Below are 18705 nucleotides of genomic sequence, written 5' to 3'. Positions count from 1 at the left end.
ATGTTGTTCTATGCATTAGATAGTAAATAAGTTTTACTTATTTTACATTTGTTTCTTTTAAAAATGGGAAACAACTAAAACAATAATATTGAACATTTTTAAAAGGGGGAAAATCATCCTAGCTCTCCTACTATCCTAAGACCAAAAATATTTTTTCTTGTATATTATCTTCCAGTCTTTTTCCATTTGCACCTATATTTTTACATATTTCCAAGAAATCAAGGTCAACTTTTAACTAAAAAATGAGCAATAGAAACTGTGTATAATTAAGGAATTCAGTTACAAGAAATTTAATTGCTTTGCATTTTCACTTAAAATGAAATCCATAATACCCAGGGGAATTTTCAAGGTCTTAGCTGCTTCTTGGAATCCTCCCTCAGGAATTGCTGATGCCGGTCTTACAACTGTTCTGTTTTCACAAAGGCACATTATGTGATTAAATACCAAGCCTGCGGTCCACCTGCCCAAGCTAACAATTAGGCCTCCAATATTACTATCAGCCATTTCATTAAAGTCAATGAGTTTAAGGTGTAACAATTACAAAGTGAACAAATAACTTCTGTGACTAACCATGATTCATGATACACAGATTAGCATCAAAATCTGTATCAATTTGATGCAAAAGATTATCCTCAATTCAGACACAAATGCCCTGAAATGAAATCATCCAGAGATGTAGCACAGAAACAGACCTGCACGGTAGTTAAGACCGAGCTTTACTTTGGAATGAACTAGGTTTGGATCTTGAGCGCTCTTCTTGTTGGCTGGTGAAGGTACTTAAACCTTCTTAAGCTTCAGCTTCATTATCCTTAAGTGGAGAAATTACAACTTAATTCATAGATTCTTGAGAAGGTTATAAGATCAAAACAATGCCTGACGCTTAGACCTTCAGTTACTGAATTATTCAATTGAACATTGAATTATTCAATTATTGAATAAATATTCAAAGAGTAACAGGTCCTACAGAGATACTAGTCTATAAAGCATGCTGCAGACCCAACTGGTCTGACTTTGGTCACTAGAATCTTGATTGTAACCACCACTCTGATCTACCGATTGTGGTATTTACCTTTCGTAATATCGAATGGGTACTTTCAACCCACAACTTTATCATGATAGAAGGAATTAGTAGTTATAAATCAAAAAACTCAAAATATGAAATAAAATTCATATAGTTTACTACACATTTAACTTTATGACACATTTAAATACAATTAATAAGTAGTCAGTCATAAACATGGTGTGGTCCAGAACTTAATTCCAGTTCTTCCCAGATTAAACTGCAGGCAGATGAGGGAAATGTTTTGATCTGGTACCAATCTTCCTCTTCGTTTATTGTACAGGCTCTCATTGTTCTGTCTCCATGTTTACACTGATCTATGGCAGGTATGTCACTTCTTTGCTCCAGGAATGTGGATTTCAGACTACAATTACTCAAAGTTAATACACAGTCTTGATTGATGGTATATATTTCTTTTGCACCATTTTTCAAACTGTCTTAATAGGTTCATTCTCTTTAGAAATAAATGCATACTTTTCCAACCTGTCTGATGCAGCTGCCTCTGGTCTTTCGTGTGATAATTTACCCAGAAGGAAGGTGACATCAAGGAAGTCTTCACAGAGGCTATTCCACTTCAGCCAAGTCTTAAAACCTGTCAAGTAGACCATGCGGTGGGGGAGGGCACTCCAGGAGCCAGGAAAAGCCTGAAAGTGTTAAGGACACATATTGTTCTCATCAGTCTAGTTAGCAAGAAAAGCTGTTTGGAGGAGAGTGGCAATAGATAAGTCTGGACAGGGAGCCAGATTATGATCAGCCTTATATACCATGCTAAACTGTAAGGATTCCACACTGCAGGTGTGGGTGTACAAGATGAAAAGCCACTGGCACATGCAGCGGCTTTACATTGCCATTCACACCGTCTTTGCATTGCAGCAGCTGTGCAAATAATGGACTGGGACAAAGTATTATCCCTTCCCTACCGCCACTTCCTCCTCAATGCACTGCAATCCCTTGTGCTCCACCAATCCCTTTTATCCCTCTATACCACATCCATGCGTTCTTCTCTTTATTGCAGGCATCTCACGCTTCTGTGCTTATTTATTTACATGCGTGTGTCCTCTACTAGATTTTAAACTTCTTGAGGGCAGGGATAGTGCTGCACTCACTTTTGTATACTCAGTATTAGCCTGATGCCTAGAAGAAAGTAAGTATTCAATAAATTCATTATTGCATCATTCAGTATTTATTGAGTGCCCACTACATGTTTCCTAGGAAAACTGCTAAAGGCACTGAGTATTGGACAGTGAACAAAACAGAGAAAAACCCCCGCCCTCGTGGAGTCTGCATACTAATTCTGAGAGACACACAATAAATCAGGAAATAAATAAAGAAATGGGTAAAATTTTAGTATGTCAGATAGTGATAAGGGCTATGGTAAGAAAGAAATCAGGGGAGATGAATTGAGGGTGTGATTTTAAATCAAGTGGTCAGAGAAGGCCTCACTGTGAAGCTGAGAGTAGAACATAGACTTGGAAAATGAGGGAGCAAGCTATGTGGATATCTGGAGTGGCGGGAGGTAGAAGGTTGCAGGTAAAAGGAATCGGCAGAGGAAAGCGCTGAAACAGGCTGTGCCAGGTGTTTAAGGAATAGCAGAGGTCAGGGTAGCTGAACAGTGAGTCCAAAGGGATAAGGTCAGAGAGGCTAACCGGAACAAGGAGGAGGGCAGTGGTTAGGCAGATCTTGTAAGGCTACTTTTAGACCATTGTAATGACTTTGGCTTTAACTCTAAGTAGAATGGGAAGCCATTGAAGGATTTTGAGCAGAGGAGTGGCATGATCCAGCTTGCTAATTAAACATGATAGCTTTGGCAGCTGTGTGAGAACAGCCTGAGGAGGGGCACATGTTCTTCTGGGTGAGTCGAGGTGGCTTGGACCAGTGTGATATCAGTGGACATGGACAGAAGTGCTGGATATGGCATACAGTTTGAAGGTGGTTTTAATCAACTGGATTTACTAATGGCTGATGAGGGGTATGAGAGAATGAGAGGAGTTAAGAACATCTCCAAAGTTTTGGCATGAGCAACTGGAAACACGAAGTTGCTATTTACTGAGATATGTTGGGTGACCATTTAATTCCCTGTCCAAATTATGACCCTTTTGAAAGTGAAAGGGGATCCTATATACTTGGGAAAACTTATAAACTGGGACTAACCTGGAAAATCTTTTCACCCTCGGGCAACGGTTCTCAATCAGGGGTGATTTTGCTCCCAAGAGCACATCTGGCAGTGTCTGAAGACATTTTTGGTTGTCACAACAAGGGGGCTGCTACTAGCACCCCGTAGGTAGAGGCCAGGGATGCAAAGGACAGCACCCCACGACAAAGGATTATCTGGCCCAAAAATGTCAATAGTGCCGAGGTTGAGAAACCCTGCCCTTGAGATAGGGAAGAGAATGACAAGGCCAGGTTTGCTGACATGAACTGAGATGAAGATCAGTGTAATCAAAGAGATACACTATGAGGATGCTTATTTCCCTCATTTGGTTATAATTTCTACGCAGCCTACTTCTAAAGAATATATAAGGCCATTTACCAAAAAAAGGCATATACTCTTGAACACGGGAGAGTATTAAGAAATTATACAATCGAAAGAATCTACAGAATAAATTAGGCTTAATAGTACAACCATGATGTTACTGGGACCCTCATCGACTCCTCAGCTATGCTTTCCTTCACCAAAGGCTCGGTTTGGCTACAACATCATCGGTGCTGATGGCTTCTTGGATTTCCAAAGTATATATATAGAAAAAGAAGTTTGGAAGCAACTTTTTTTTTTTTTGGAGGAAGATTAGCCCTGAGCTAATAACTGCCAATCCTCCTCTTCTTCCTGAGGAAGACTGGCCCTGAGCTAACATCCATGCCCATCTTCCTCTACTTTATACATGGGATGCCTACCACAGCATGGCTTTCACCAAGCGGTGCTGCATGCGCACCCGGGATCCGAACCGGCGAACCCTGGGCCACCGAGAAGCGGATCGTGCGAACTTACCCGCTCCGCCACTGGGCCGGCTGCTGGAAGCAACTTTAAGAAAAATGATGATCGCCACCCATCTAAATATGGTTATCTGAAATTGATTTTACAAGCAAAGTTCTTCCTATTCACAAGAGATAGGTAAATCTCTCAAGAAGAACAAGATTATCAAGTGAGATGCTTGAAGTCATTCTTATCCCCACTCCATCTTCCCTTTAAAAGAGAAAATAAATAAATAAATAAATGAAAACACCATTGCAACGAGTGGCAGAAGTCAAGAGGCTGACTGCCAGATCTCTGTAGCCATCCTTTCTCCTCTTCATCTGTTTGGACCATCTGTGAAGTTATAGCTAATACTTCATACTAGCTGACCTAAAAGCATTCTTTTGTCCCAGTTTAGCTTTCTGCATTTTCATTCTCCCCTTTCTTTTTTTTTGCTAAACTTAGTCATTGAATGAGGTGACTCCAGTAGTTGGATATATCTGAATAAGCCTGGTGGTTTCTTAGTAGCTGCGATCTAAGAGTTGCATTCCAACTACTAAGCTAATGAAGCAAATTAAAACTTTCAAACCAGTCCTAATTTTCTGCATTCAGGTCTAACAGACAAGGATTTATAAACTCAAACCCTTTCCTGTCTGGCTTTTCCTCTGTGATCTTATAATGGGGTCCCAAACTTTAGCAAAATGGGCCTTTTTGGTAGAAATTATACCAAGGCTTCGTTTTGCAATATCCCCTTCCTCCTCATAGTTTATATGCAGGCACACAAGAGCATTTGCAGCTATTACATAACATGAAACTAGGCAAGGGCAGAGTGTGTACACATTCAGAACTCTGCCCTCCGTGTGGAATGCGATAGAAGCAAGTTTAAGCAGGACTGTGCCCCCAGAGTTGGGGGCACTTCAGGGAGATTGCGTGGAGAGGGTAATCAACCAGTCTCTGTGTTCTATTCATTCCGGTTAGATTGCATGAGAGGGAGGAAGGCTGGAAAGTATCTGTGCTTCTCGCAACCCAGGGATTTCCGCATTTGGTTATTTGTCAGGTAGCTATGAACCTTTTAAACACACTGTTTCTACATATGTTGTTAGGGAAATAGTGCACCCGTGAGGCACCACTGGTAAGTTGAAAAACAAACAAAACCATGTAAACATTCAAGGAAAAAACAGACAAGCAAAGACACAAGGCCACTTTTGAACTTTGGAATCTGTGACATTGCTATCACATGCCTGAATGCATGCATGTCATAGTCAGGGGTAGAATCGCATGAAGGGGTCCAAATAGGAGCCATTTCTACTCTCATCCCTACCCAACTCCCCAAAGTAAAACAAAACAAGCAAAATGGCTACGGGGTGCCAAAAGGATTAATATATTGTCCTTACTCGACCTTTTCTTCACTTCCATTTGAAGACAACAGGTGGTTCATTTCAGTCACACAGAGCTTCATGTCCGGTTCCTGAAACCTAGACTAAGGATCATAAACAGATCAATTGGATACTTGTTTTCCCAAGAATAAAAGATACTCCTGTTCAGACGCTGATGCCCAAATCCTTTCAGCCCTCCATCTTCCACAACACTCACCACTAATTACTACTTGTCAATGCTTGTTAAAGAACTGCCAACATCCACTTTCTGAATCTCAGAATAAAATATACCCGCGGTGGGCATACTTCCTGAGACAACTCAGGGAGACTCTGTACATCTAGCAAACTTCATTATCTAAAATGTGACAACAGGAAAATAATATTTTTTTTGCATTGGTAAAATTCAAGAGTGCTCATAACCTTCAGGGAAATTGGTCTTTGTTCTTGGAATATTACAAGTGCATTGCATAAATTGCCTGCTCCAATGAAAACAGAAATAGAACTAAGCGTGTGCACATATAGCATCTTGAAAAATGATTTCATATTACTTGTTATTCTCCTTCCAAAGCATTATACAAAATTGATTGAAGAGATAACTGGAATATCATCCACCACAGCTCAGCACTTCATCTCCCTTATGACTTATTTTTAAAATGCTGTTTTTAAGACACAAGGCTCAATTCATTTTTTGGAAGGCAAACTGATAGATATTTGCTCAGCTCTTGTTGCAGGAACTTTTTTTCTTTGAAGGAATCTCAGTCACTGTGAACATGAAATCTTAAAAACACTTTATGTCCTTCACTTCCTATCTACTCAAAACCAGCACTGATCATAAATTGCTAATATAATTCACCCAGATAAATTAATGTTAAAAGGTTAAATGTATCCATTTCTAGTCAAGCCAAAAATTTAGCTTTAGAATCCATAATAACTGGAGAAAATTATAATATTGGAGGAAGAAAGCAATAGAACCTGCTACCTATGGGTTGGACTGTTCAATAGTTCAATTTTTCTCAATACTTATTAAAACTTCAAAATAATCCTATCTGTCCTTTTGAAATTCTGAAGTCCTACAGGATGATTTTTCATGTCTGGACTCTCTTGACATTGATAAAGGAAGAATATTTATTTTCTATGTATTTTTTTAACTCATTATGATGCAAAGTAAAATATTTCAGCTAATAAAAAAATTATCTAATTTTTCTTTGTGTTTTGGTTCTCCCTGCCTAATCCTAAACAACCATGTGGATCATTTTGGATAGGTGTTAAACAATTATTTTAAATGCAGAATCAATTAATAAGTCTTTAACAAGAACTTCTCCATTTTAAAATAATAATAAAATACCTATAAAACATGCTCAAACCCCTCTACTATTTAGTTATCAGACAACTAGGCCACTGCGGAAAACACATTCTGGCGATCTTTAAAATATGCCTAATATAAATTTTAAAATTGAGCTAATTAATTAATTAACAAGTTAATCAGTAAAAAGGCAGCAACCACTTGTAATGGTTACAAGCAAAAAGTTAATACAAAGGCAATGAATATAAGAACTATAGAGATAAAATAAATAAAATGAAAAGATTTAGAATATTAAGGTCCTAATGCATGCAATGATTGGAAAGAACCAAAATAATGTTATCAGTATACTTCCTTAATGAGGAAAACCGCATCATAAAAACTGATCATTGAAGCCTGACAACTCTTTCCACCTCTCATTAACTACCACAATGCCCCCTGCTGTTTGCTTTGTTAATCTATGACATTATATGGCTAAAGGCCTACATAATTCATGCCCTAGCTATTCAGCTGTCCTTTAAATCCATTCCACACTGTGTAATGGAATTGTTTTCTCCATATGGCCTCCATTTCCTCTTAACAAGCATCCAACAGTGTTTTGATTTGCTGCAAAAATAAAATATTTCTTCTTCCTTTCCTTTCTATTAAACTAAGCATTTCTATTCATATTTCCCTATGTTGATTGGTAACATTCCTCTGATTTCAAAGCTTTCTCATCTTCTGTCTTAGATTTTTTTCTTATCACTTGGTAGGACTCATGTTCTTACATACCAATTTCCTTCAATTTCAAATACAGTATCTTCATTCTCAAGAAAGGACCTAATGCCTGGAAATTTAATAGCAATAATAACCACCAAAAGCCTCAATAGGTAATAGCCATTAAGCATACACCATGGACCAGGCACTCTAATTAAAGCTTTAAGTGTATTAATTCATTTCATCTTCTCAACTGCTCCATGAGATAGGTACTATCATCATCAACTTTATATAGGTAGGAAACTGAGGCACAGAGAAGTGATCTGTTGAGCCCAACTCACAGAGCAAGAGTGAGGAGGCTAACCCAGCCAGGCAGTCTGGCTCCAGAGTCTGTGTTTTAATCCCCTCACAATTATGGCTAACCTATTCAGGTAGAGTGTTGTCAAATTACACCTATGAACAACCAGAAGAAGATAACAGAAACTGGAACTGGGCATGGAAGCAAGTGCTAGAGTTGGGTCAATTTACCTGCTTCTATGGGATAGTGTACAGCTAAATAGCATCTTCCAATGGTATATTCTTGGTATTTGACACTTTACTAAGTCTTTGAAACGTAAAATTGAGGGCCAAAATTCACATTTACTTGATTTGGGGGGGAGGGGGAGATTGAGGAAGAGTGGCCGTGAGCTAACATCTGTGTCCATCTTCCTCTATTTTGTATGTGGGATGCTGCCACAGCACGGTTTGATGGGTGATGTAGGTCCATGCCTGGGATCCAAACCTGCGAACCCAGACCGCCAAAGCGGAGCAGGTTGAACTTAACCACTACGCCGCTGGGCCAGCCCACATTTGCTTGAATTTTTGTTGCACCTAATTCTTCACAATATTTACAGCCGAAATCACAATGATTGGTATCCCATCAGCTGAACTGTCTTAAGTTCTTGATCATCAACTGTTCAGTTGAATGAAAAATTGATGATTATAAGTGGAGCTGAGATAACAGAGCAGCTTATCTACTCCTGCATGCATGAGGCAGAGGCAATCATTTCCCATGAACTAGATCTGAAATTATTCTTCAATTTAAAATTGATTACTTCGCATTTTTGTGTATTAATTTAGTGTTGGAGGTATAACTTTTAAGTAGATCAAATATTCTCCAAATTATTTGACTCTCTTTTGTTTTTCTTTACCTATATCTGACTATATCCACTAATTCTCATAAAGTATTTACTTGTAATATAATATACTATCATTGTGAATATTTCTACCTCTTCCAATCTAAACTGCCTTTCATAGAACACTTGACTTTGAGAAATATTCATTATGTCTGACTCTTCTATTACCATAAACTTTTAAAAACAGGTAGAATAGGTATTAATTTACTTCTTCAAATTTCCTTCCCAAATTAAACATGAATGGCTGAGAGAAAGCTAGCAGGAATCCTTAGAACAATTTTTTCATGTAACATCTGTTGATTCATTATCAAAATGGCTTTGAAACAGAACACACGAAACATATTATGTAGAAGGGCACTTGAACAGCACCATCAGCCAATAAATTCCATATTTTACTTACCACTGCCCTTGAAAAATAGTCCATGATTGTTGGTTATACAAAGACTTGAATTTGAAATAATTAAACATCTTTATAGAACACAGGCTTTATGTCTCTGAGTTGGGAGGTGTATTAATATGTTGGTAGCATCCACATAGATATAATCTTGTTTTAATCATATTTTGGAAACCTTTGTTTCTCAGGTACTTAATTTTAAATATAATAGATAATTGCTGGTAATGATTTTAGTTTCACCTTGGTATTGCTCCTAGGTCAACATCATATCAATTAGGTCACTTAAAATTGTGACAGTGAGAGTTCTCAGGTTGCAAACTAAAACAGTGCCTTCAGCCTACCGAATTAAAATCTGAATTGGCTTGACTCCTCCAATGTTGATGAACTAACAAACTGGTATTTACAGATGCAGGAATAAACAGAGCGATGTATTTCACGTTTGAGGTGCCTTTTTGCTCAATCCTGTGAGTTGTAACAACTCCTAGCTTAGCAGACAGACAGATGTCATAAACACGTGTAGTAGCACTCTACTTCTTTTCTTGATTGTATCTAGAATGTCACAAACATACATTGTGGCTGTACTTCAGTTTCTCTAACTTCAAACTGAGAGGCACTTTGGTTTGCTACCTTATTAAGATTGGGGAAGAATTAATATGAAGTTCACAAATCCTCTAAAGATTTTTTTACATGGCATATTTTTAAAATCTACTATTAACAGCTCTATTTTACACAGAATTAATGAGTCATTAAAAGGTAAGAACCAAGCATTATGCTTTTTCATAAAGCACTATCTGGGTATAAAAAAAAAATCATCCAAATGTCTGTGGAAAACCTGTAGAATGTGTTTCCTAAATCATGGATCTCATGGAAATAAGTTTAAGAAAATTATACACAAAATTTCCTACATTTTTCTTTGAAATTTCCACAAGCATTCCAAAATGTATTCACAGTGCCAGATGGTGTTACCACACTCCACACAGTTTCTTTATATACAGTAGCATCCGATTTGGCAATGTGCCCAAAAAATGTTTAATAAATGCATTTAGATTTAAAAAAAAAAAAGCAGAAACAAAAGGATAAACAAGGCTCTGTAAAATGGAAATCTCTAGTTGTCTTTAGCAAGTGTGCAGGTTTTTAGGTTCTTTTCATTTTCCATCTAAATGTCAGTAAGGTAAGGCTGCTGGAAAGACTCTGAAATAGACTTTCAAAGAATTCCAGAGGCAGTAGAGTACAATCTAATCTATCTCTGCTGTTTTACTCCTTTTACTGTAGGATACAGAGTCAGGAACAGGCACAGAGCATGCAGTTCATGCTAAAAAGGTTAACCTCTTTACAGTAGGAAGCTCAAGCTATAAAATACCATTGGACATTCATTATATTCTCAAATAGCTACTTTCTAATACTATACAATTGCATAATAGTTATGCAATTAATTAATATTAATTACAAAAACATATGGAACCAATTGTTTTGATGAGTTTGGCCCACAATAAAATTATTAGTTTACCCATCTCAAAAAACAATAAATATAGAAAATCAGTAGTATTTTCTAATTATCTGCCATATGCTGTTAATAATAAAACATTCCCTTTGGACACTAATCCAAATGGGACAATTTAAGAACAAGTTGATTTATTATATTGACTATAATTATTTCTACACCACTGTAGTTCAGACAGTTTCTTAATTTTCTGTGGACTTTTGAACTTTTTCAATAACTTGCAGGTATCACCGATCTAAAATATTTCCCAGAATATTTTATAGTTTTTAAAAAGTGCAGCAGGTCAGTATGACCTGAATTATTCAGGCCTGTGACTGAAGCCCAGAACCATCTATTAATATCAATGTAAACAGATCAAGGAGCCTTGAAGGGCACAACACTTTGTCCTATATCAGTGTTTCTAACTCATCCTCAAATAGTACAGCCTTTAGTGAATTGTCACAGTATATTGCCTAAAGTACAGAGCGTAAAGGAGATATACAGATTTATTGTGGCCTTTATAAGTCCTGAATTGAGCTTGTCCCATTAATAACTAATATAAAATAAGGCAAAATGTTACCAGATTCTCTTAGCCTGAAAAAAGGCACAATTTCTAGGGCATTCCTTAAAAGTTACCTACCTTAAGACTAGGTTGGATAGCTTAAAATAGGGAACTAGGAATCAGAAGACAAGTTTTTACATCTGTAATCAAGACAGTTTTAAATCACATGTTTTTCCATCTTGTCCAAGTAAAGCAACAATATGAGGTGACAAAGATAAGTGAGACGTTGGGACAACCCGGTTCACATGTCACTGTAAGGATAAAATGATCAGTGAATGTGGAAAGAGCTTGGAAACCTTAAAATATTACAAACATGTTATTAATATCACCTATAGGATTTTAGGCTTCTCAGACCAGGGGTCTTACTCGTCCAGCCTCTTAACCCATACCATACCTATCATAATTGTAGGTCTTAATAAAAGTCTATTACTTTTTAAAATGGGACATAATAAACTGGGGTGCTTTTCTCTTCTCTCTTTTCTTTTGGTCCTAGGGATAAAAAGATTTGTGAGCTGTGTGTTTTATAGCTGGTATTGCCTGTATTTTATATTTTTATTTTTCTTCATCCTTCTCTAGTACACAGACCTAGTATTTAAATATATTAGGACTCGAACATTCTGAGAGATATGTAGGAAAAGTAAAATAGGTGGAAAATGAGATACACTCAAGGAAAACTGAGAGCTAATTTTTTCTTATGAGATTCATGATTCTTTTAATAAATGCTCAATTTAATCAATCTATCAACAAATATTTATAACAGGCTTAGTATGCACCCACTGCTGTTCTATGTAGGATCTGCAGGGTATACAAAAATATTCTCAACGATTTTATGGTATAATTGTTAAGACTTTTGTAATAGAAATTGTTCAAGTACAGGGTGATTCCAAAAGAAGTGCAACTTTTGGAAATGCATTAACCAGTAACTGGGGTTTATAGGAGCATGTAGAAAAGGTCAGTTTGTAAAGATGGGTCTGCACACTTACTCTGCAAAGGGCCGGAGACTAAATATTTTAGGTTTTGCAGGTGAGATAGTCTCTGCTGCAATATTCAACTCTGTTGTAGTATAAGCAGCTGTACACAATACATAAGGGAATGTGCATAGCTGTGTTCCAATAAAACTTTATTTACAAAAACAGTGGGCAGGATGGATTTAGAGCACGGGCCATAATTTGACAACTTTCATTGTAAAGAAGCCCTCTCCATAATTTAATAAATGTTCAGTATGCACCTTTCATGTTCCTAGGGCACGCATCAATCACCCTTGACCCTTTGTAAAATGTCACCTTTGACAACTGAAATGGCAGCCAGGACAAGATTCTTCATTTTTTGAAGGTTGAAAAAAAATGAAGGTGCAGTACAGATGTGAGGTTCCGGAGGTATTCTGTCTGAAGGAAGTTGCAAAGTGAGACATCTGAGGATCTGGGTGGCCAAGGTGCAATTCTTTTTGAATCACCCTGTATAATACAAATAAGTAATTAATTAAATATAGAGTTGATTAGGAGTTCCAAATTTAAGGGTAACTTGAACCTCGCATATTGAATACAACCATTTTTATTGACTTTCTGTAGAGCTCTGACTTCTTCAGACTTTCAGAAGCCAGACGGGGCAGGAACAGAGAAGAAATGAGTGAGTGTTTGCTTGAGAGAAAGAAATGCATATACATACATATACACATGCATATATGTGTGTGTATATATATACATGTGTGTATATATATATGGAAAAAGAGATTGATTGATTTGATTACAGTGGAAGGAGGAGAAAAAGTATATACATATGTTAGATTAGACACCATTCCAATTTTCCTCTTGACTTAACAGTATTGGAAAGTTTTTTTGTGTCCTATATTACTTAATGTAATCATTCAAAGTAGTTCACTACTTGCCAGTGCTTTAACATACCACACAGATGATAACTAACACACTTATAGGGTTAATGCTAGCTGGAATCATTTCTATTCTTACTTTCCTAGAACCTACATCTTTTGTCGGTCAGCTCATGCTAATATGTCTGGCCAAGACTCAATACGGTTTTGGGGAAAGGTTGAAACATTACACTGGAGCGCTACATGGCTCCTTGATTGCTAAGAACCACTGAGCATTCATATTCCACATTTTTTATTCAATGAGAATGTAATCCAATGAGGATTCTGGATAGTTGGTTGGCATTTCCATAAAATACAATAGACACTGTTAATTTTAAAGGTTGTTGATAGTAATTTGAACATCTAGAATCTTAATAGGAGTCTCACTAAAATATTAGCCAAATATTTTTTAGATAATTAGTTATCATAATTAAGCAAAAATTCTTCTTCCTTGCAAATCTCTATGCCAGCATTTCTTTGACTTTTAACAAAGGAGGCTAAGATAAGCTAATCAACCTGTTTTAGATGAATTCATTCAGTATGTAATAAATCCACCCATCCATTAGATAAACAGGTATTGATTGAGCACATATGCATACAACATATGCTAGGCCTGGGGCTGCATGATGAAGATGAAACCGTCCCTGCCCAAGGTTAGACTCAAGGGCCAAATACAGACAAGCAAGCAGGTCTGCCCAAGGGAGTAGGTTAGGAATATGCAGGGAACAAGAGATTTAGCAGAACAGGTAAGATTTGTACTCATGTAATATGACTGCATATTAGCTACATGGCCCATATTAGCTAACGGATGCCATCAGAGTTAAAAGGTGAGGATGCTCTTTTACAAGACAGAGGGATGTGATCAAGGACAACTTCATGAAAGAGCTGCCCCTGAACCTTGAATGAAAGGTAGAATTTAGGAAAATGAAGACATAGAATAGCGTGGGTTAACACAAAGAAGCACCGACATGTAAATTCAGGTCTTAGGGAGGATAAGTACAGAGGGTCCCTGACTTACGATGATTTGACTTAGGATATTTTGAATTTACAATGGTGCGAAAACGATATGCATTCAGTAGAAACTGTACTTGGAATTTTAATCTTTTCCCGGTCTAGCGATATGCTGTCCGATCCTCTCTTGTGAGGCTGGGCAGCGCAGCGAGCTGCCTGGGTAAACAATGATGCAATCACGAGGGTAAACAACCCACACACATAAAACCATTCTGTAGCCCTCCAACCATTCTGTTTTTCACTTTCAGTACAGTATTCAATAAACTACATGAGATATTCAACACCTTATTATAAAATAGGCTTTGTCTTCGATGATCTTGCCCAACTGTAGGCTAATGTAAGTGCTCTGAGCACGTTTACGATCGGTTAGACTAAGCTATGATTTTCAGTAGGTTAGGCGTATTAAACACATTTTTGACTTACCAATGTTTTCAATTTATGATGGGTTTATCAGGATATAACTCCATTGTAAGTTGAGGAAGATTTTTAATCCTGTTTTGACCAGATTGCTTAAACAAAGGAAACGTGAGAGATAAGGCTGAACAGGTATCGTTGTGCCATATTGGGGAGGGCACTAGAAGCTAAGCTGAATCTATTTCGAGATTTCTAAAATATCTGCCAACAGTCATAATTCATTGTGATATATTAATGCAGTAAAAAAAAAACTGTACTTAAAGGTATGGTACAACCATCACTCATCATCCAGTCCCCTAACCTAATTCCCCACATACTCTCCCCTATATGTTTCATTATATATAACACACCTGTTTATACTGTAATTTTCCAGAATCCAGAAAAGTAGATATTCAGACTGGAACTCTTAGCTTTAACTTTGGTGCCTTCCTTTCCCTTGTTCCTGATATCTGGTAGATGCTGTTGGAAAACATTCATAAATGTCACGTGCAGATGAGTACTGCCACCTTGGAGGCAACATTTCAATTTATAATATGAATATGTCTTGTCTCATCTCTTAAGTGATATTGTTACAATGGTCATCGGTTGTCTTGGTAAAGCCGAGGATTAGGAACCCTTCTAGTTCCTGAAGAAAGACATTTAACCAAGGTAAAAAAACAGAATATGTGATCACAACTGTCTTTCTTTTTTCAAATCACTGGTGGTTTTAATCAGACATTTGAGCCAGGTTTAGAGCCATGGGCTGTTAGAACTGGAAAGAGCCTGAGTTGAACAAAAAGAGGTCCAGAAAGGTGACTTGCCTTAGGAAACACAGCTAGCTTTTTCTACAGCCAGGACTAGAACTCACATCTCTTAGATTCTAGTGTTTTTTTTTTCACATCAAAAGTTAACAATTTACCAAATCTCATTTGCTTTAAATTAACTTAAAAAATAGAGTGTCAGTAACTTCTCATGGTATCCTATGTGGCAAGCTTTCTCAAACTCGGCACTACTGACATTTGGACCAGATAATTATTCATTGTAGGGGGCTTCCTGTGCACTGTAGTATGATTACCAGCATCCCTGATCTCTACCCACTAGATGCCAGTATCACTACCCTCAATACCCTGGTTGTGACAACCAAAAATGTCTTCAGACATTGCCAAATGTTCCCTGGGGGTCAAAATCACCCCAGGTGGAGTCACCCTACCCGTACCACCTTCTCCATTCCACATATACCTCTAGAATAATTCCTTTCGAGCCAGTCTGACCTAACCTCAGGGCCTCTTTCCAAGAATCTCAGACCTTTAACCTGACAGCACAGGGCTTTCCCCAGGTGTTCTAGTTTCCCCTGCAGGTATTAACTCCATCGTTGGAATCTAGCTATTCTAGGCTAGCCATGGTCACAGGTCCTCTCCCCATCTACTCCATTATTTCAGTATGCATTTGAGTGCCTTTCATATGCTACATGCTGGACACTTGGAACGCACAGATTAGTCTCTGATCTCCAGTAGTTCAGTCTCCTGGGGGAGACAAATACGTAAATGAACACCTGTCAGCCTTATGATGAGTGTTAGGAGAGAAGTGTGTGCAGGGCGCTATGGAATTAGGGAATACACCTCATTCACACTGAGGGTGGTCATAGGGTGATGTGTCACAGAAGTGGCTGAAAGAAACTGGCAGCTAAGCCGAGTCTTCAAGGATAAATCTGAATGACCTCGGCAGGGAATGGAAAAGGCTTGCCAGGCAGAGGGAGCAATATATCTAAAAGCAACTTCAGAGAAAACCTGGCCTCTGCCTATAGCATCAACATAAGATGAGAAAGGAAGCTGGAGGGTAAGCAGGGGCCAGGTCTCGAGGGGCCAATTATACCATGCCAAGGAGTTTGGAACTGATCTTGAAGGTGAGTAGAAGCTGGGGGGAGAATGCATCAAACTTGCATTTTAGAAAGATTGGAAGTACAGAAAATTACAAAGATGGCAGATTCGAAGTAGGAGCACAGGGTACCTCAAGATAAACACCTGATGTACTGTCTAATAACAGAACAATCATCCAGATTTTGCTCATCTCCTTACACCACCATAGGAGGGATTCCCCTCCTAAGAATGTTGCCACAGATTGGCAAGCGGACAGCCCACGACTGTACAGAGGTATAACCTCCTCCTCTACCCAGGACCGTGGGCAGAGGAAACCTTTTACCATGAAGGCAACAAGAACTTTTTCTTCCGGAATCTAAGACTTCACAGAGAGGTTGAGTTCTCCGTGGAAATTTAAAAAATATTTTTCCCAGAAAGAAAAATGATGAATTTTGATATTTTTAAATATATGGTTCAACCAACTTACGGGTCAGAAGTGTCTTGCATAGGTGTGTGTGAGAGTGTATGTGCACTGGCTGTTGAACATATCATTGTTCCTATGGGAATATGAATTACAGACTGACTTTCAGAACACAATCCATTTGCCAGCTGGGAACTGTGCATGCCTATGCAGAGACTGTATAAGCACAAATGATAGTAGCAAAATGCACCAGACAAGTGATTAGAACTCTTCCATAAAGAAAGGAGTCCGGGGCAATTTAAGAGCAATGCTGCTGACCACATAAAATGCAAATTGAAGTAAGCTCTAGGCAGCTTTTCAGGCCCTGCCTGGGCTTAGTGAGTCTACGAGCAGCTCCAGAAGCTATCCCAGGGCCTGGCCCATAGCAGGTGCTCCACCAATGCTTGGAAAAGTAGACGAGATGCACTGAAATGGATCTCCATGCCCTCATGCTTCCTGGTTAAATGAGACTTATAAAAAAGATGCTGGTTCAATGAGGCGCTGAGATCCTGTGTGCAAGAGAGCGAGGAAAGGACGACATGGATTCCCCCAGAAGAACAGTTAAAGAAAGTGAGCTAGGAAGTCTCTGTATCTGTGCTCTTGGGAGGGAAACCCCTTCCTCTTAGCGGCAGAAGCTAATATGAACGTGAGGTGACTGTGATAAATTCTTAATAAAGTCAGCAGAGGGGATCAACTTAAGCAAATGTTAGTTCCATGACCTGTGACCTATTTGTTTTAAGAGCCGAGTTGCAGCTGAAACATGGTGGCCTTCTTCCCTCTGATTCATCCATTACTCAGAAGGCCCTGGCTTCCTAGAATTCTTAGTAAACTTCTGACAGTTTTCGTTAGCAGTCGTCAAATCTAGCCAAATCTTCTTTCAAAGTCAGCTTTTTGCTTTTCACAACTGACCTGACCTATCTCTAGCCTCTCCCAGTTTCAATCCACCTTAATCGCTGAGGGCAAATTTACCTTCTTAAAACAATGCTTTAAGTTACACCCCTTTCACCACCTCCAAGTATCTGTGGAATAAAGTCCAAACCTCTAGCCTGCCTTTTAAGGCCCTGTAGAGTCCTCACCTGTAAATCCCACCCACCCCCACCACTTCTGCATACAAGGCAACAGGTGTCCTTAGTGTCCTCTGAACAGGCTCTCCTCATTCTTCCACTGTGCTTGGTTCACACCTTAGCAGCCTGAAATCCTCAATTCTTCCCTCTCTACCTTAAAAGTACATTTTGAGTCTGGTTTACTCAGTGAAGGAGAGGACTGAGCTTATTTCAGGCCATGCCCCCTCACTCGTTTCCATTTCTTACATGGAATTATTCGATGCATCTCCAGCTTCCTTGCGAAGGGGGTGAACAGGATGCTGTCCATCCCTTAGCCATGAGCAACACATGACAAATGGATGACGCAAAGCCCTAGAAAGATTCCTGGCACATCCTAGGGGCTCAACAGATGTCTGTTAACTTTGTTGAATAATTCCAGATATTTGACTTCGTTAATTTAAGACTACCACTCACTTTCTCCCTTAGGCCAGGGACTTTCCTCCCCCCAGGTTAGAAAAAACATCTAAACAGTTTAACTTTGATAAAGTTAGCTTTGACATAGAGAAAGCAGAACTTCCTCTTTAACCCTTCAAGAAATAAGAACTCCCCCTCAGCCCCAGAATTGAATTTCAGGTTCCTTGAAAATAATCGACCTGGATTCTATCTCACTAAATAAAGCTTTGCATCTTCCCTGCAGTCAAAGGTATTCTTACCTCTAGCCAGCCAAATCACCAACAAATTCTCCATGCCAGGAAAATGTTTTTGAAAATGGAGGTGTGAGGGTAAACGGCTACAGGCAGAACAGTACAACAGGTGCTGCCCTGCGAACACGAAACACCCAAACAGACCTTCTGAGCAAGCCAGATGATTTTTAGCTAACCTCATGTTCTTTAGCTTTAGTTGCTTCAAGGGCTTTTCGATAACAAAAATGCCCCTTTGTGTTGGCCTTGCCTTTTGTCGCCCATCACTCACTACCGAGTGCGAGTCTGACTTGTTTATCTGGGCGCAATCTTTGTCGCACCCAGACATCTCGGTCAGCGACCCGCGCGACCACGTTTCCTGAAATCAGAGCCCCGTGGACTCTG

General features: G+C 38.7%; 1 long non-coding RNA gene across 2 annotated transcripts; it reads right to left on the bottom strand.

Annotated features, from left to right (window-relative positions):
* Positions 1–1156: 1156 nt before the first annotated feature.
* LOC102150775 (uncharacterized) lies at positions 1157–18704 on the bottom strand. 2 transcript variants are annotated; one of them, XR_001380581.3, is made up of 5 exons: positions 18334–18701; positions 14633–14741; positions 12277–12447; positions 5405–5490; positions 1157–1704 (listed from the first exon to the last, which is right to left on the bottom strand). It is a non-coding gene; the product is annotated as an uncharacterized lncRNA (long non-coding RNA). The 2 variants fall into 2 exon arrangements; XR_287996.4 differs by lacking the exon at positions 12277–12447 and having other exon boundaries at positions 18334–18704.
* Between the last annotated feature and the right edge of the window lies 1 nt (position 18705).

The sequence above is a fragment of the Equus caballus genome, chromosome 11, assembly GCF_041296265.1.
Source record: "Equus caballus isolate H_3958 breed thoroughbred chromosome 11, TB-T2T, whole genome shotgun sequence".
In the NCBI taxonomy this organism is placed as follows: domain Eukaryota; kingdom Metazoa; phylum Chordata; class Mammalia; order Perissodactyla; family Equidae; genus Equus; species Equus caballus.
The sequence above is the reverse complement of the archived record's forward strand: the minus strand, read 5'-3'. Positions and strand labels throughout refer to the sequence as shown.